Source organism: Ursus maritimus, unplaced genomic scaffold (assembly GCF_017311325.1).
Source record: "Ursus maritimus isolate PB19 unplaced genomic scaffold, ASM1731132v1 scaffold_13, whole genome shotgun sequence".
In the NCBI taxonomy this organism is placed as follows: domain Eukaryota; kingdom Metazoa; phylum Chordata; class Mammalia; order Carnivora; family Ursidae; genus Ursus; species Ursus maritimus.
In genome coordinates, this window is record NW_024423675.1 from 18,224,847 (window position 1) to 18,243,553 (window position 18,707).

Genomic DNA, 18,707 nt, shown 5'->3' on the forward strand with positions numbered 1-18,707 from the left:
ACCGAACACAGAGTTGGGAAACGATGTGCACAATCAGCTGCTTTGAGCAGGCTTCCTCACACCACGAACTTTAATACTTTCATTATAATTTATCATTATTTTGGTAGGTAGCTCTACAATTGGCCAATATTTTACACACATGCCTCAGTTTCTTCATTTTTATTTATTTATTTATTTACTTACTTACTTACTTTTTTAAGCAGCCTCCAGACCCAGTGTGGAGCCCAACAGTGGACTTGACCTCACGACCCTGGTGAGTCTTGGCTCAAGACCTGAGCCAAGATCAAGAGTCAGAGGCTTAACTGACTGAGCCACCCATGCTCCAATTACTTTCTTTTTAAACATGGTAAAATAAGAGCCACTTCTCCAGGTGATTGTGAGAATCCAAGTCACAGGTACACAAAGTTTTTGATTCATGTCAGCCCTACTTCCCTTATCTCCGTTCCTTCTTCTCACATCATGCCTTCATTCCTCTTCCTCATTGCAAAGGCACAATCCCACCAAGGACCCAAGCCCAGGAAAGTATCGCTGGGAGCCCCAGAGATGGAGAAGTGCTCCAGCTGATGGCCAATTGGATTGCCAAGAGGACATTTTCTTACAGAAAGATGTTAGCAGACTCAATATAACATTGCAGTCTACACAATAAGCGGGTCTGTCGGCAAAGGGCTCTGTGCCTGGCATTCCCTGTAGTGGTGCCCTTGGAGATCCTTGCAGGGGTAGGCAGCAGGTCCTACCTAGTGACAGAGCCCAGGCAACAGCGAGTGGATTCTTACAGCACTGGCACCACACAGCACCGTAAATAGAACGTGGGTTAAATAGGGTTTTGTGCAGTTGCCCCATTTCCTATGGAAGGCATTTCTGTGGGAAAGTGCATTCCCCAGTCGAAACCTATTTAACCCATGTTGAATTCAGCTGTTAATATTTGGGAGACTATAAATATATAAAAACACAGTCCCTGTGCTAACAGATAATATAGGTTTAAAAGTTCTTCCTCCTTCAACTATGAAGCTTGACTTCTTTCTTTATAGCCAAGTTTCTAGAAAGGGTGGAATTGACTTCACCTCTCTCAGTAGCCCACACAGTTTCTCTCTATCCACTTCCCTGACAAGCTCTGGCAGAAATCACCCAAGGGTTCTGAAGTAGTTTTGAAGATATATCCACAAATTCTTTGATACTTCTCCCCTAAAGGGGTGGAGTGTAGTGTCCCTTCTCTTGGCTGTGGTTTATACTTAGTGACGTGCTTCAAGTGAATAGAATATGGCACAAACGGTTGGTTATATCACTTCCAAGATTAGATTATAAAAAGACCTCAGTTCTTGGATCACGTGTTATGGAGAAAACTACATCTTGAGCAGTCCCTTAGAGAGGCCCACAAGGGAGGACCTAAAGCCTCCAACCAACAGTCATGTGAGTGGCCATCTTGGAAGTTGACCCTCCAGTCCCAGTCAAATCTTCAGAGACCACAGCCCTGCCTGACAAACGACCTCAAATTCATGACAGACTCTGAGCCAGAACCACCCAACTAAGCTGCTTCTGGATTCCTGACTCTCAGAAACCACGAAATAACAAATGTTTATTGTTTTAAGCTGCTAAGTTTTGGGGTGATTTGTTATACACTAATGGTTAACTAATACAGCTTTCTAGAGGACAGACCCCATGACTATGTTTTTATCCTTTACTTGACTCAAATTCTACTACATGTAACACTTCCTTTTCTTTTTTCGTACTCCCTTCTAGAACCATGAAGCACTGCTCTTCTCCCTTATCTTCTGTGTAGTCCCACCTCTCCTCATCCTTTCTTGGCCTCCTCCTCTCTGGGGTTCCCAGAGTTCTGCTTTGATTCTTTTCTCATTCTACGTGCACTGCCTTATCCACTCTCATGATTGTGATGAACAACTGTACTCTTTTGAAGGCAGGTGACAACTTAAACTCTCAGAAGCAGATGAAGAATTGCCTCAAATAGCTGGGAAGGATACAGCTGGGGTAGCTCATAGAAATCCTAGCTCTGCAAGAATTTGGGCCCCAGGGACTAGAATTCAGGGCCCAACTCTATCAGGACATTTTATCTCTGACCACTTGTTGTATCTGCTTGCTTTGGTTTCTCTTCGAGTGTTTGCTGCATTCTTTCCCTGCTACAGATAGACCATGCCTGCAAGCTGGAGTAGATGGCCCCAAGATGTCGGTTCTGCTGAGACCACATGGACTAGTGGAGAAGTCTCTCTAAAAAGAAATGATAATGATCACATATAAATGTCATGTGTCCACCACACTGGTAAGGAGGGATGACTCCATCACTGGCCTAATGCCATCTCCTAAACTCCACACCTATACGTCAACTGACTCCCAGACATCTCCATTTGGGTGGTCATCGGTCTCTGTATTAGTTTGCTAGGGCTGCCCTAACAAAGTACCAAACCAGGGTGGCTTAGAACAATCAAATGTATTGTCCCACAGTTCTGGACACCAGAAGTCCAAAATCAAAAGTGTTGACAGAGCCACATTCCCTCTGAAGGTGCTAGGCCTGTTCCAGGTCTCTCTCCTAGCTTCTAGCAGTTCCCTGGCTTGCAGATGCATCATCCCAATCTCCACCTTCATCTTCACATGATGTTCTCCTTGTGCACATGTCTGGCTCTATGTCCAAATTTTCCCTTTGTATAAGGACACGGGCATATTGGATTAGGGCCCTCCTTAGTGATCTCATCTTAACTTGACTACATCTGCAAAGACCCTATTTCCAAAAAAGGTCCCATTCTGATGTATTGGAGGCTAGGACTTCAATATATGAATTTCAGGGAAAGACAACTGAACCCCTAACAGGCACTGTCAGAACTCCAATAGAGAATCCACTGTCTTTGCCCATTCTTCTCTCCCTTTCTGTTCAAGAAACCAGTTTCTTTCCCCATATACCTTGTCCTGGTTGTACACATCGCCACACGCCCTGTCTTCCAAACTAGAAATCTGCAGTGGTTTGAGTCTTCTTTCCTCTTCTGTATTTAATCTTTCATTAAGACCTGCCAGGGCGACACCGTAAATGTCTCTTACGTAGATCCCCTCTTCTCCAATGCCACAGACACTACTTTAGCTCAACTTCTTAATAGCTCATGTCTGGATGTTACAAACACCTCCTGAATGATCTCTTTACCTCCAGTTTTGGTTCTCTATTCTGCCCACTCCCCTCTCCCCTCCCATCAATCCATCCAATACCCAGAAACCTGCACGACCCGTCAAAAATATAGAAGTTTTTCATCACTTCAGAACTTTTTCATTAAGGCCCAGTAATACAAGACAAATCACCAAGTTCTTCATAAAGCCCACCAGGCCAATACTGCAGTCCCTGCTTAGCCTCACCTCTGGCCATTCTTCTCTCTAACCTTTGCCCATAATGAAGTGCTTGCCATCTCCTAAGATTGGGCTTCTGTTTGCTCTCCCATCTGCCTGTCAAATGATTATTCTTTAAGGCTCAGCTCGAGGACTTCCTCTGGGAAGCCTTCTGTCTCAGTCTGTTGAGGCTGCTGTAACAGAAATACCATAGACCGGGTGCCTTTAACCCCAAACGTTGATTTCTCAACAATTCTGGAGGGTAGTGGTCCAAGATCAAGGAGCCAGCCGATCTAGTGTCTGGTGAGAACCTGCCTTCCAGATTAGAGATAGCCACCTTTTCTTTGCTCACAGAAAAGACAGAGAGAACAAGTTCTTATATGGGCACCAATCCCATCATGAGGGCTCCACCCTCGTGGCCTAATTACTTCCCAAAAGCCCATCTTCAAAAACCATCACTGGGACTAGGGTTCCCACAGAAGAATTCAACAGAAGAATTTCAGGAGGTACGTGAACATCCTGGCTGAGTGCCTGTACCCGCAGCTGCCTTGCCCGTCCCTCTCTGTGGCCACCTCTAGACCAAGCCCCGGCCTCTGGGCTACCTCTTCCTAGCAAAGCTGTCAGCAACCACTGCCCCAGGTCAGCAACTGCACCTAGCAGAACTCACCTCCAGAACTCCACTGAATAGGCGAGGCTCCCACCCTGCTTTGGGGAGCTTCCGCCTACCTGAAGGACACCAAGAGGGGTCAATCAGGGTAATCACTCAGACCCTAAACCGACTCTTGGACACAGACAGGCGCTGTAATATTGTGACTAGTGATAAGAAGTGTGGATTTGGTGTTTGTCCCCCGTTGTTTGGCATCAGGTCCCTAAAACCCTTGGAATTTCCAAAGTGATGAGAGCCAGGAAGTGTCTTTTGTTACGTGAAAGAGGCAATGTTCGGACCACACCTAAGGCTGGGGCCTGGTTGCCAGGAGAACCAAACATGTGATTAGAAGGTTGGAACTTTCAGTCCCCACCCATCACCCCCTTCCTTTCTAGGGAGGGGAGAAGGGCTGGAGTTTGACTCAATTGCCAAAGCCCAATGATTTAATCAACTATCAATCAATTATAGGGTTCAGAGAGCATGGAGGTGTGGGACAGTGGGGTGCCTGGAGAGGGGCTAGAAGCTGCCCCCCTCCCCACATACCTCGCCCTGTGCGTCTCTTCCATCTGGCTGTTCCTGAGTGTGTGCTTTTATGATAAACTGGTAATCTGGTAAGTAAAATGTTTCTCTGAGCTCTGTGAACCACTCTAGAAAATGAATCCTACCCAAGGATGAGGGCCCCGGAACCTAAGATCAAATTCTCAGGCAGGAGCACAGGTGACAACCTGGGCTTCTGTTTGGCATCTGAAGCAGGGGCAGCAGTCTTGCAGGACTGAGCCCTCACCCTATGATAGATCTGCCGCTACCTCCAGGTAGATGCTGTCGGAGTAAGTTACATTGCAGGACACCCAGCCGGTGTCCAAAAACTGCTTGTGAGGGTGGGGAGACTACCCCCCTCACCCCTCTGGCCCCTAACTTTCGAACTGGAGTCAGAATCCTTTTAGGCATCGATCCTGCTGGGCAGCCATGGGTGAGGTGCCAGGTGCTGTCCAGATGCGTCCTCTCTGGCACCAGTGGGGGGACCAGCTGGCAGAGGCCCTGCCACAGGCAAGGGGAGGCTGGCAACAGGAGGGGATGATGACTCAGCTCCCGGGGTGCTCCTGAAGCTGGACAGGGCCCTGGTGGAGGCCCTTTGCTGGGACCTTTCACCCCAGCTCTTCCCAGCGGGCCCTCGCCCGTAAGCAAGTACAGAACCAACCAGCTAAGCGCCAGCAAAGGAAATTAGAATATTCGGTTCCTCCCGTGGGACGAGGGAGCAGCAGCCTAAGCCCTGAAGGACAGGGACTGTGTCTTCAACTCGGTAGACGCAGCACTGTGCATGGGGCGGGGAGGGGGGGGCACAGAAGTGACGATACCAGTAGTTCATCTATTGAGCGCTGTCTAGGTACCTCTGAGCCACGCACTCTGCCAGGCGCTTTATGTCTACTCGGTTTTTTAACTGTCATGAGAACTTCATGAGATTAGGGTTATTACTATCTCCAGTACATAGATGGTGATACTGAGGCACAGAACTATCAAGGAATTTGCCCAAAATTGCACACCTAGGGAGAGCAGACCAAGGATTTGAACCCGGGCTCTCTGACTCCAGAATCCACACTTTTAGCTTTTTTTTTTTTTTTAAGACTTATTTACTTATTTGAGAGAGAGAGAGAGAGCAAGCAAGTGGGGGGAGGGGCAGAAGGAGAAGAAGAGAGAGAATCCTGAAGCAGATTCCCCACTGAGCATGGAGCCCAATGTGGGGCTCCATCCCAGGACCCTGGGATCATGACCTGAGACGAAATCAAGAGTCGGCAGCTTACCTGACTGAGCCACCCAGCTGCCCCCACACTTTCAGCTTTTAGACTCTACGGCCTATCAACTGAAACTGATTAATCTTTAGAAGTGAGATTAAAATGGTAATGTCCTCATTTTATTTGAGTAGACACAAAATCACTTTTGAGGCGTCCAGGAAGGTATCTCAAAGCTCTAAGTTTTCATCCTCTAAAGCAGCTGAAATACGAAACCGCTGTTGGGGCAGTTAGCAGACCATGGGTGCTAAGAAGCCATAGGGAGAAAATCCTGTAGCGTTTATTCACCCTTGAACCCCAAACCAAAAACCATGAGGGCAAAGGCTCTGATGCAAATTTGTGATGGAACCATTTCTCACATGGGCCACTGTTATGGGTTGAATTGTTTCCCCCCAAAGAAGATAACCTTCAAGTCCTAACCCCTAGGACCTCAGAATGTGACCTAATTTGGAAATAGGGTCTTTACAGATGTAATTAAGTTAAAATGATGTTATCAGGGTGGGCTCTACTCTGATATGCCTTTGTCCTTATAAAAAGGGGAAATTTGGACCCACTGACAGACGTGCACACAGAGGGAACACAACGTGAGCATAAAAGCAGAGACTGGGGCACCCACAAGCCAAGGAACACCAAAGAATCCCAGCGAGACTCCCGAAGCCAGGAGAGAGGTCTAGACCAGATCCTCCTTCACAGGTCTCAGAAGGAGCCAGCTCTGATGACACCTTCGTCTCAGATGTCTAGCCTCCAGAACCACGAGATGATACAGTTCTATTTACAGCACCACCCCCAACTCAGCTTGATACGGCAACCTAGAAAATTCACACAGCCACTTCTTGTAGATGCTTCTGGGTGACTGGAAGTTGGATCGGCATCAATGGTACGTGAATCTCGTGACCAATGTCGGGAGACCAGCAAGGGAATGCAAAGCAAGAAAGGTAGGAAGAAATCGTGTAAGTCACCGTAGGCAGAGGAGCGTTTCATATGATCTCAAATTTGACCTAGCATCTTGAAAGATGGATAAGATTAAGGTAAGTGGAGAGGAGAAGATTCTAGGAAGAGGGCCCAGCACGAGCAAGGAGACGGAGGACAAGCGTGCCTGGGTGCTGGAGAACCGTGGACAGTGTATGACTTAAAGGAAGGGATTTGGAAGAGAAAGATTGGTACGGCAATGACTCGTAAACATGAAAATCTTAAAATATGGCACGATTCCACACGCCAGGGTGAACAGCTGTGCATATAAACAGTGTTTATTCATTAAACACGTGCTTTTGCATGCTTATTGTGTTCGCAATGCTCTGCCAAGTGTGGGCATAATTCATGATACCTCGAGACAAACTAAGCCTTCATCTTTGATGACAGCAACAGTCCATTTGACTTTCCAATTTACTGTGTCAACTTGTGGTTCAGCTGAGGGATTTCTTTAAATAACCCCTGTACAAAACTCCTCGAACACATACTTTGAAAAAGGAAGTAAGTTTTTTATTAAGGGACCCCAAAAATGCACGTAACAAAAGTCATCTAATTTTATAAACACGCAAGTACTGAACGTACTGAATTACCATATCTAATACTATCAGAGGGTTTTGAGAGGAAATCCGTCATTGCAGGAAAGCCTCCCTGAAGTTCTCCTTCCGGTAAAGAAAACCAGGAATGAAACGCAGTCGCCCAAAATGAGATTTTTAAAAATTCCTCGACTTCGGTCCTCGGTTTGGAGGTTTATTACATTTCTTACATACTCCTTCATCTTCCTATAATTGCCATCTGTTTTATTCAGTCCTTATGACTGCCCACGTCTACTGCCAACTTAAGTAATATTTACCTTCGCTTTAGTCAATATTTGCCATTTTTAGTAAATGTTATACCATTATACTGCTTAAACATTTATTAAGCAGTTAAAATTGAGTCTTTCTCTCATTTAGGATTTATCTTTGAACAGACCAGGTCCAGCACAGATAAGCATAGCAGAATTCAGAACTTATATTTAGTTAACTCGAGCAAAAGTCATTCGATACTTGGCAATGCACGGGACTAAAGCAGTTGCACAAAGAGGAACCGGCTTGTACAAGAGCCAGGAAGCCTGTTTATTAGTGACCCCACCAACTCCAACCCTTGTTGGAAGAAACTAGTCAATCCGAAATAAAAATTGCAGCTCAACTTTTCATTAATCTTGACGCGCATGTCGAGGAGGTCAGTACGCCCGCAGCAATCAAATACCTTGAACGATTCCTCACATTCTCCGTTGCTTTCTCAGCAGGTGAAATTCTTAAAATCCGGAGCTCTTCCTCCCATAGCCATGGTGAGTCAGCCTCTGTGTGGCCAGAGCGAGCTCATAGAAGGTGGGGAAGGAGAAGTAAGACTTAAGCTTTGACACCAATGAGTTCTTTGGATCCCACCAGGAAAGAAGGGATGAAGAAGACCCTCGAGTGAACAGCGTGTGGGTGTGGAGCCCGAGCTCACTCATCCTGTGCGTATTTATGGAACATCTACCACGTGCTACGTGTGCCAGGCACTATGCCAGGGCCTGAGGCTGTAATGTTGAACAAAACAGACTAGATTTCTGCTGCCTTGGGGAAAGACAAAAAATAGGCAAGTTAAGTAAGAACAAATTCGGATATTGAGCATTATAAGAAATTTGAAGTAGGATAATTTGATAGAGAGTAGACTGCTGTCTCCTCTGCATTAACCGTCAAAGAAGACCCCTCAAAGGTGGTGACAGCTAAGTCTGAAGACTAGAAGGATCCAGCCATTGGAAAATTAGGGAGAAGAGCATGCCCAGTGGAGGACACAGATGAGCAAAGGCCCTGAGGCAGGAAGGAGTGTGGCAGTTTCTGGGAATAAAAAGAAAGTCAACTTTCCCCCCAAATGTTATGATCATGTATTAGTCGATAATAAGAAAAAATGCTATTTGGGGAAAATAGTTCATATCCTTTAACATTTGCAGGCATCAATCTCAGTAAAATTCTGAATGAAGAAAAAAATTGTAGGCATATTGACATTCATAGCAGCGTCATTAATAGTGAAAAATAGAAACAACCTAAGTCTTCAACACTAGCTGAGTGGTTACAAAAATTGCAACATATCCATTGTTGGGGATTATATAGTCATTAAAGTTCTCAAGAATTTTGAGATAATGCTAAATGAAAACAAACAGAATATAAAATTAATGTGCTCAGCTACATAGATATTTAAAAATAGGAAAAAAATATAAAATGTTTAAAATAATTGTGTTTGGGGGTAGAATTATTTTCCTATCTATTCTGAATGTTCCACATTTCCTTTGATAAAGATGAATTGCTTATATGATTTAAAAAAAAAAAACAACTTGAGACTTCAAATAAAATAGTTTTTACTCTCCTCTCCACGTTGCCACCCTTAAATGTTTTTTCCCTTACCACTCTCCACCCTAACCTTCACCCAAGAGTATGTGTATGTGTGGGCTCTTCTATCCCACTGCAGCAGACAGAAGTATCTGTGGATATAAAATATACGTATGAGAGACCATGTCAACACCAATGAAGGGCATAGTGTGTAAATCATGGGCGGTGGATGCTGACTCATGGTGGGCGGGGCCATCAGCCCAGACACTGCACTGGGCAGTTATCACCTGGCTAGTACACGAAAGGGAAAAGGCAGGCCGTGGTGGATGGAGGTTTCAACATCCTGGAAAGAGTGGAATGCCCCTGGTGGGAGGGCACAAAAGAGGGGAAAGGTAAAGGTCAGCGATGAAACTCAGGGAGAATGCTAGGGTTCTGAAATTCAGATCTGCAAGAGAACAGGCGTGGGTGGTGTCAGACGAGATTCCCTGGAAAACAGATTCTGAGATAGAGATTTGCAAGCACGTAATTTGTTGATGTTGGGGGCTGAATTTTGCCCCCCAAAAAGAGAAATTGAAGACTAAACCCCCACACTTATGCATGTGACCTCATTTGGAAATAGGATCTTCACAGATGTAATTGGTTAAGATGAGATCATACTGGATTAGGGTGGGTCCTCAACCTAAGGTGGCTGGTGTCCTCAGAGGAAGAGGGCAATTTGGGCGCAGACAGGGAGAGCACCATGTGACGATGACAGCAGACATGGGGATGACTGGGGATGACGCAGCCACAAGGAACGCCAAGGATTGCTGGCAACACCAGCAGCTAAGAAAAGGGCTTGGAAAAGATTCTCCCCTAGAGCCCTGAGGAGGGAGCAGGGGCCCTCCAGAACTGTGAGGGAATAAATTTCTCTTGTTGTAAGCCACCCCCTTTGCCATACTTTTTATGGCAGCCGTAGGAAACAGATAGAGTTGGGGAGTGCCCTGAGGAGCTGCACAAGAGAAGGGGTGAGGGAGGCGGGACTGCAGAGGGAGGCCTTGGACTTTGATGCCAGTGAAGAAGAGGCCTCAGCCCCTGGGAACTCTAGTATGGGGAAGACCCTGTAGAAATGCCCCCAGTGAAGGCAAAGGGCCTTTCTGTCTCCAGCGTACAGTTATCATCGGATCAAGACTGACGCCAGGAAGAGTTGGAATCTTGGCTGAGACAGCTTCCTTCTGCTGAGTGCAGCTTCCAGAGAAGGCCTCAGCTGGGAGCCGTCAGACTCCAACACTACCAGCGGGTGGTCCAGAAGGGAAAGCTGAGTGGAACCCCACAGAACCCATTACCGGTGGCCATCTTATCTGAGCTTGGGAAGGGTGCAGGGACCCAGAGACACGGGTCAGTTTCTTTAAGGACCAACTGACTCTGGAGCGAGAACCAGAAGCAGGGAGAGGCAGAGTGAACAGAAAAGAAAGATGGGGCTCTGAGAGGTTGAAGAGACTTAGGGGACCTAGGGTCTGACCCCACAACCCCACATTGGAAGCCATCCTTCTGTAGAGTGACCCCTTCCTTACAAGATGGAGAAGTTCTTCTGTATTGTCAGCCACGATCAGCCTTCCTGTGACTCAGTTGTTCCACTTGGTCAAACCAAACCTTCCTTTTCACTCTGTTACTTACTTATTCTCAACAGAGAAAAGATTTGCTGAGTTTTATTTTCTGTCATTTGCTCTGCAACTAATTTCACATTACACGCACTCTCTCCCAGCTCCTTTCCCAAACCACTGCTGAGACTCCGTGCTCGGGAGCACCAGGAAACGCATCTCCCTCCCTCCACCAGGCCACTCTTCAAATATTCGAAGACACTTTTTACATCCTCCCTAAATCTTCTTTTCTCCAGGCCAAACATCCCCAGGACTGGATAAATTCTAAGTTCCCGTCCCGCTAATACGATTCAATTACACTCAGTTTACTTGATCTTCTTTACACGATAGTGTTTCAAACATTTATTCAATCACCATATATTTATGTAGTATCTATTTGGGGCCAGGCACTTTACTAGGTTCTGGGGATACATAATAAATAAGAAAATTCCTGCTGCCTGAATTTATCCTCTACAGGAGAAAAGAGAAGGAAAAACCTCTCTGATATGACCAGTGCAAAGAATGGCAATTGAGTGAAGAGCAAAAGATAAAGGACAATAAATTTGTGGAGAAATGGCAAGACAGAGGAAAAGGGTTTTGGGCTTTTGAGGCAGTAAATTGTAGGAAGATAAATATATGGGGAAACTAATGATAGATAAGATTTATTTTAGAAGGTTTTGTAATACTGTGATTTATAATAAGAAATATTTGGTCTTCATCCCGTTTCTGGCACAGAGTTTCTAAAACCCTTGGAATTTCCTAAGTGAAGAGAGCTATAAAGGTGTCTTTTGTTGTGTTAATAAGGTGACTTTTATAGATTTATTGATTTATTTCACAGAGAGAGAGGGAGACACAGAGAGAGAGAGAGTAGAGGAAGAGTGGGGGGAGGGGCAGAGGGTGAGGGAGAGAGAGAATCTCAAGCAGACTCCCTGCTGAGCTTGGATCCCAGTATGGGGCTCCATCTCATGACCTGAGCCAAAATCACAAGTCGGATTCTTAACCCACTGAGCCACCCAGACGCCCCAATAAGGTGACCTTTAGAGGGCATCTGAGGAGGGGGGCTCTTGCCAGGGGAGACAACCATATGATGTGAGGGTTGGAACTTTGAGTCCCACCCCTTACCTCCTGGGAGGGGAGAGCATTTGGAGACTGAACAATCTCTAGAGATTGGTCACTCACCAATGGCCACTGATTTAAGGATTTAATCAACCAGGCCTATATAATGAAGCCTCCGTAGAAATGAAGTGGATAGAAACAGGAAGAGTTTGAGTTCAGAACTGGTATAACGGGAGAGGCAGAAGGCAAGAGCTAGAAATATGGAAGACAGGGCTTAGCGAGTATGATGCTGGAAGCATAGAAGGTGGAGCGGTTCTGAGTACCAGCAGGGTCCAGAGTGTGGCTGCGGTATAGAAGAAGATGAAAGCCCTTGGAAGCAGGTGGGCCCAGGAGCTGAGGGCTGCAGCTGCCGTACGGTTGTCCACTTGGACGCAGAAGCTGATCGAGATACTGAGGCTGCCCTTCCTGACATGGGTGCCTCACGTCTCTGACTACACACGGTGTGTTAGCCGTCCCTCCCAGGCTATGTCATCAGGACAATCTGTGAACATTCCTTTTACATTACTAAGTTGCTGATAGAAATACAAAATAGGCCTGAGCCAAATATTTACCTTGAACATGCTTGAGGAGTTCCAAATATGCTTTTACAGTTCTGAAGGATTTCGTCTGCTATAGGTAGGAAGAAATGTCAGGATAATGTTCTATGTATTCAGCTCACCAATCCCTCATCTCCAGTTCCTTTGCCACGATGGCTTGATCATAAGGTCTGGCAGGGGGAGGAGGGTGAAGTATTTATCTTGTGGTACATTTCCTGGATTTTATCATGTCTAGGAAAGTCATAGCTCCTGCAATCTATTGAGTACAGGTCCTATAATTAATAATAGACTATATGTCTGTCAATAAATTATATCCAAAATCCAAAAAGGCTCTTGGGCTTTCTAGCAGTGATGTTTTTTCTGTTGTGCCTTGATCTGATAAACTCAAATCTCATATTCAAGTCTAGGATGCTCAGGGGGAGGGGAGGGGTAAGGGAGGTAGAATGAGAGGGTGATGCTGGGAGCCAACACACTGGGAATGCGGGGAGCCTAGAAGAATGAGGATAATCTGAGTCAGATGAGCCAGACTCTTGCACAGGCCCTGCTCTTCTTAGCTTCTGGGAAGTGGCAGGTCACTGATCTGGTTTCCTCTCTACTAAGTGGGGATCACTCTAGTTAAATTAGGCTCGGTGGAGTAGGTTAGCACGGGAATATAGATGGAACGATGGACGGGAAAGTGCTTTGTAAACTCTTCGCCATTAGAGATGTGCATCGTGTTTATTAGAGAAGACCTGCTGGGCCTGCGTTTCCAACATTCAGCAAGTCTTTGTTGCTGTTAACTCTTGGCCTGTCTCTAGGCATCATCCTACCCATCAGCAAGATCCCCAGAAAACTGGGGCTATCTGAAGAGCTGCTTGATTCTGGTTGAAGAGAAAAGCTTCTCTTGCCAATCTGACCTAAACCCGGGCCTATCAGCCCATCTCAGCACCAGGTAGCAGGGAAAACAATCTGAATGTACAACACCTTAACGAGTAATTGTAAATGTCATGAAGGCAGGGGGCGTGCAGCTTGGAAGGAAGAATATTGCTCGGTCAACACACAGGCAAACACCCTCAAACCCCCCAGATAGCCCTCTCCCCAAGGCCTATCCCAAATGCAGCTGCTCCCCAGGGCCTATCCTGAATGCAGCAGCTCCCCCAGACCTCCCTGGGGTCCTCCTCTACCTCTGTTTCCCCCTCTGATGTGCATCTTTCTTTCATGTGTGGATAATAATCTGATGCTTCTCTCCTCCAGTAACCCAAGCAGCCTCGCCCAGCCCGGCAGCTCAGCTTTGAACATTCAGTAGAGGAAATGTGAATACTTAATTTTTTTTCTGATGACATTTAGTTTTCCAGGTCACGGCTGCCTCTGCCCTGAAACTATGTATGTGTGGACTCAGGGGGTGGGGGGGGCAGGAGGAGAGATGAAGATCTTCAAGACTTCACCTCCCACTCTCCTCCAGCTACTGGGGAAAGTGCTCACCCAGGAGGGCCGCTTACTCAGAAGCTGGAGTCCCTGGGTGGGCTGCTGGCGCCACGTTATGGCCCACTTCCTCCCTCTCTCCCCAAAATAACCACTGCTCAACAAGTTTGAGTCCCCAGGCAGATAAGTGGCTGATACATTGTTCAGTAAAAGATAGCTGTTAAGATTACTAATAGCACGCTATATGCTGTGAGGTACTCAAGGGAACTATGACCCACTCATCTTGGAAAAGTTTAAAATCTCTCGGTCCAGGTGAATAGTGTTTCTTATGTTCTGATACTCAAAGAACCTTAAATTTGGACAAGACCTCGGGAAAACAAAGGTCTATCCCCTGCCTCTCAGCAGGAAAAATATCTCTAATTTGCTTATAAAGCCCTTGAGGCTCAGACAGGTGGAGTAATTTTCTCAAGGTCGTACATTTGGCTGGGATAAGAAACAGGTCTCCCCCTAGCCTTCTGGTTCTCTGTAAGAGAACATAAGACATTGTTCATTTGCTTCCTGTTCAGAAAGTAGCATTTTTTTTTCAAAGATTTATTTATTTATTTATTCAACAGAGATAGAGACAGCCAGCGAGAGAGGGAACACAAGCAGGGGGAGTGGGAGAGGAAGAAGCAGGCTCATAGCAGAAGAGCCCGACGTGGGGCTCGATCCCAGATCGCCGGGATCACGCCCCGAGCCGAAGGCAGACGCCCAACCGCTATGCCACCCAGGCGCCCCCAGAAAGTAGCATTTGCCTTCTAAACTGTCAAGTACAAAGATGTGAAGTTGATCACTCTATTGTTTTGACTCTCCTTAAGATATTTGGGTCATCTCAAACAGAGGCTAATTAAACACCAAGAGCTGTGTTTCCAAACCAGTGATGAGCAAGGACAGAGCACAAAGTGGACACCATCTATCCTAAGGAGGAGAGATATACTGTCAAGAGGAAAGGACCAAAGTTTAATAAGCAAGGTAACAACAATGTAACAACAATGTGACAACAAAGGAAAGATCTTGAATGCATTAACAACACTTTCTTTTTAAAAAATGTGGCACCGTGGAAAAAGGAAGAAGCAGGAAGTGGCCTCAAGGAATGTAAGTACAAAGGCATATTGATTAAGAAACGTGGGTTGTTGCAGGAAATAAATATAAAGGGAAAACCAGATCAGGTTTGACTCTGCTGCTACAAGAAGTTACAGAACATGAAGATCCCTCCTTTTGGTCCCTCTGGCTTTCAGGCAGGTTTTTCCCTCATATCACACATAGACATAGACACACACACACACACACACATACGCACACACTGTAAGTATTATGCATGCAGCACAAACTCCCACATCAAAGCTCATAATCACCCTGTTCCAAGGTTGCTACAAGTCCAGAACTTAAGACAGTTTATTTCAAGAGCTTTTCAAATGTTACAGGCTACAAAAGTCTCTGGACTTTTCTATTTCTTGCCTTTAAACTCAGTTGAAAAGTCCTTTTCTCCCCCCCCTACCTCCCTGAGATAGAAGTCTGTGATAGCATTAGGAGTTCTAAGATGTGAACAGTAGTGTTCTTGCTGTTCAACTGACCAGGAACTTAAATCTACCAGCTGGACTCCTGGTGGGGAAAACCCCACCTCAGAGGTCTGCCCTTGCGGTGGCTCAGAAAAACTCAGATCAGTGTTGGCCATACTTTCCTTGACCCCCTAATGGCATCCTTCTTCCCACACTCTTTTCTGATCCATCTTGTTTTCTTTTAAATGGTAGACTTTATCTTTTTAAGACTTTATTATTTTTGGGGGGGGGGGCACACTAGGGAGCAAGGGGAAGGGCAGCAGGAGAGAGAGAGGGACAAGCAGACACTGTGTCGAGCACAGAGCCCGAAGCGGGGCTTGATCTCATGACCCTGAGATCATGACCTTAGGTGAAATCAAGAGTTGGACACCCAACCGACTGAGGCACCAGGTGCCCCTAGACTTTTTTTTTTAAAGATTTTATTTATTTATTTGACAGAGAGAGAGACAGCCAGCGAAAGAGGGAGCACAAGCAGGGGGAGTGGGAGAGGAAGAAGCAGGCTCCCAGCAGAGGAGCCTGATGTGGGGCTTGATCCCGTAACACCAGGATCACACCCTGAGCCAAAGGCAGACGCCCAACGACTGAGCCACCCAGGCGCCCCGCTAGACTTTATTTTTTTAAACAGTTTTATGTTTGCAGAAAAATTGAGGGAAAAGTATAGAGTTCCCATATATCCCCATCCCCCCTCTCCCAGTCCCCCTATTTGTAACATCTTGCATTAGTGCGGTACGTTGGTTACAGCTGATGACCAATATTGATACATTATTATCACCTAAAGTCCATAGTTTACACTAGGGTTCACTCTTTGTGTTGTACATTCTATGGGTTTTGACAAATGCATAATGACATGTATCCAACATTATAATATCATACAGAGTAGATTAGTTGTCTTAAAAATCCTTAGTGTTCCACCTGTTTACAGTTCCTCCCCCAAATCCTGATCTTTTTAGTATCTCCATAACTTTGCCTTTTCCAGAATGTGACATAGTTGGAATCATACAGTATATAGACTTTTCAGATTGGCATCTTTCAGCTAGCAATGCACATTTAAGGTTCCTCCCTGTCTTTTCATGGTCTGATGCTGAGTAATATTCTATTATCTAGATGTCCCACAGCTTATTTATACATTCACCTACAGAAGGGTATCTTGATTGCTTCCAAGTTTTGACATCTATGAATAAAGCTGCTATAAATATCTATGTGCAGGGTTTTTTTGTGGACATAACTTTTCATACCGAGAAGTGTGATTGCTAGTAAGAGTATGTTTAGTTTTATAAGAAACCGCCAAGCTGTCTTCCAAAGTGGCTGTGCCATTCTGTATTCCCACTGGTAATGAGTGAGAGTTCCTGTTGTCTCACAGCCTTATCAGCATTTGGTACTGTCAGTGTTTTGGATTTTAACCATTCTGACAGCTGTGCAGTCATATCTCATTGTTGTGTTAGTTTGTAACTCCCTAATGATACATGATGTCGCGCGTCTTTTCATATTCTCATTTGCCATCTATTCATCTTCTTTTGTGAGGTGTCTCCTCAGATCTTTTGCCCATTTTTTTTAATTGAGTTGTTTCCTTATTGCCGAGTTTTAAGACTTCTTTATATTTTTTGAATACCAGCCCTTTGTCAAATGTGTCTTTTGCAAATATTTTCGCCTAGCCTGTGGCTTGTCTTCTCGTTCTCTAAAAAAAAACACCAAAAAAATGCATCTATTTTTCTAAATCGATGTGTTTTCTGTCTTTGCCCTCCCTGTTTCCTTGGAAAAGTCTTCTCTGTTCATCTGAAAACTGAAGAAAAGGAAAGCTCTGTAGCAAAACCCTCGAGGCCCTAGGAAGGAAGCCAAACAAACCCAAGAATCCCCAAACAACCCGACAATTCGAGTCCTAAAGAGAATGAACTACCAGCAGCTTCAGCCCCGGCCCAGGAAATAAAAGCTGCCCAGCGTCTGCAGAGCCTAGAATAAAGCATCATGAGGGAATCTAGAGACTGGAAAGAGATTCAAGTTCCCAGAGAGCTCCAACTCGGTGGCGGGAAGGGTGGTCCCCCGTCGCCATTCCTTCCTCTCCAGGGCTCAGGGGATGCCGCGCCTCTCGAGCAGAGGGACCAGCCGCTCCGCATCAGCCTGAACACCGCGCACAAGAAGCGCTGATACAGCCCGTCCCCGGGAGCCGGGGAGGAGGACGGCTACATCTTACCAATAAGTCATCATTTTCCACGCTGGCTCCGCTCTGGACTCTATCAGAGAAATTGGTGGTGTTCTCTAACACGGCCCAGACCACCACAAGAGGCCGTGTGGGCACCGAAGCCCGGAAGGTTCGGCAAGACCACCAAGGTCACTAAGTACCAGAAGCCGGAGGAGTGGTGACTCGGAAGGAGAAGTCTGAAATAGCGCCTCTCTTCCACAGGCTCACATTTGCCCTGACTACCTCGTGGAAACAGGATGAACTTGTCAAGTAGGTTTTACCCATTTGTTGGCTTTTCACTGTTGCCAAATCTAAGTCCCAGGAATTGTGTTTGATCACTCACTCTCTTTTTTATTTAAAGATTTACTTATTTATTTGAGAGAGAGAGAGGGCATGTGCGTGCAGGGGGAGGGGCAGACAGAGAAGGAGAGAGAGAATCTCAACCAGACTCCCCGCTGACCAGGGAGCCCAATATGGGGCTCGATCCCAGGACTCTGAGATCATGACCTGAGCTGAAATCAAGAGTGGGACACTCAGCCAACTGAGCCACCCAGGTGCCCTGATCACTCACGCTCTTGACAGTGTGAGCCTCTTTCTATCAGGCATAGTGGAATCAAAGAAAATAACCCCTTCTGGTCTGTCAGGAGGCACCTAAAAATTCCACTATGGATTTTCCACTAATGGAAATTCCACTAATGGATCCCACCTGATTGGGCCATGGATCGGGCAAGACCTAGCAGGTTCATCTAAAAGGTAAACTGTCCCCACCCACATAATTTAAAATAAAATTAAACTATAAAGCAGGTGTTGGAGAGTTAAAAATATGTTATTTCTTATGATGACTATATCATCACTTTATATTTGTATATCAAATCATTTACCCTTTCCAAAATCTCTCTCTTTTTCTCTCTCTCTCTGCCTCAGCTGGGTAGACTTTAATGATCCCACGTGAAAGGGCCCAGCTAGGCCCCGGGTCCCATTGGACAGCTACCCAAAACCTAAGAATGGGCCAGCCCAGTCCTGGGGTCATCAAAGAGTCCTGAGGCAGACCACATTACAGACATTGTAATTCTTAGCTTTTTTTCATAGCCTGCCCTACCTTTTCTCTCATAAACCAGATAAAGGTATTAGAGTAACACGATGTTTAGCATGGTGGTGGCTGAAAAGGGAAGGGTATCTCAAACCCCTGTAGATTT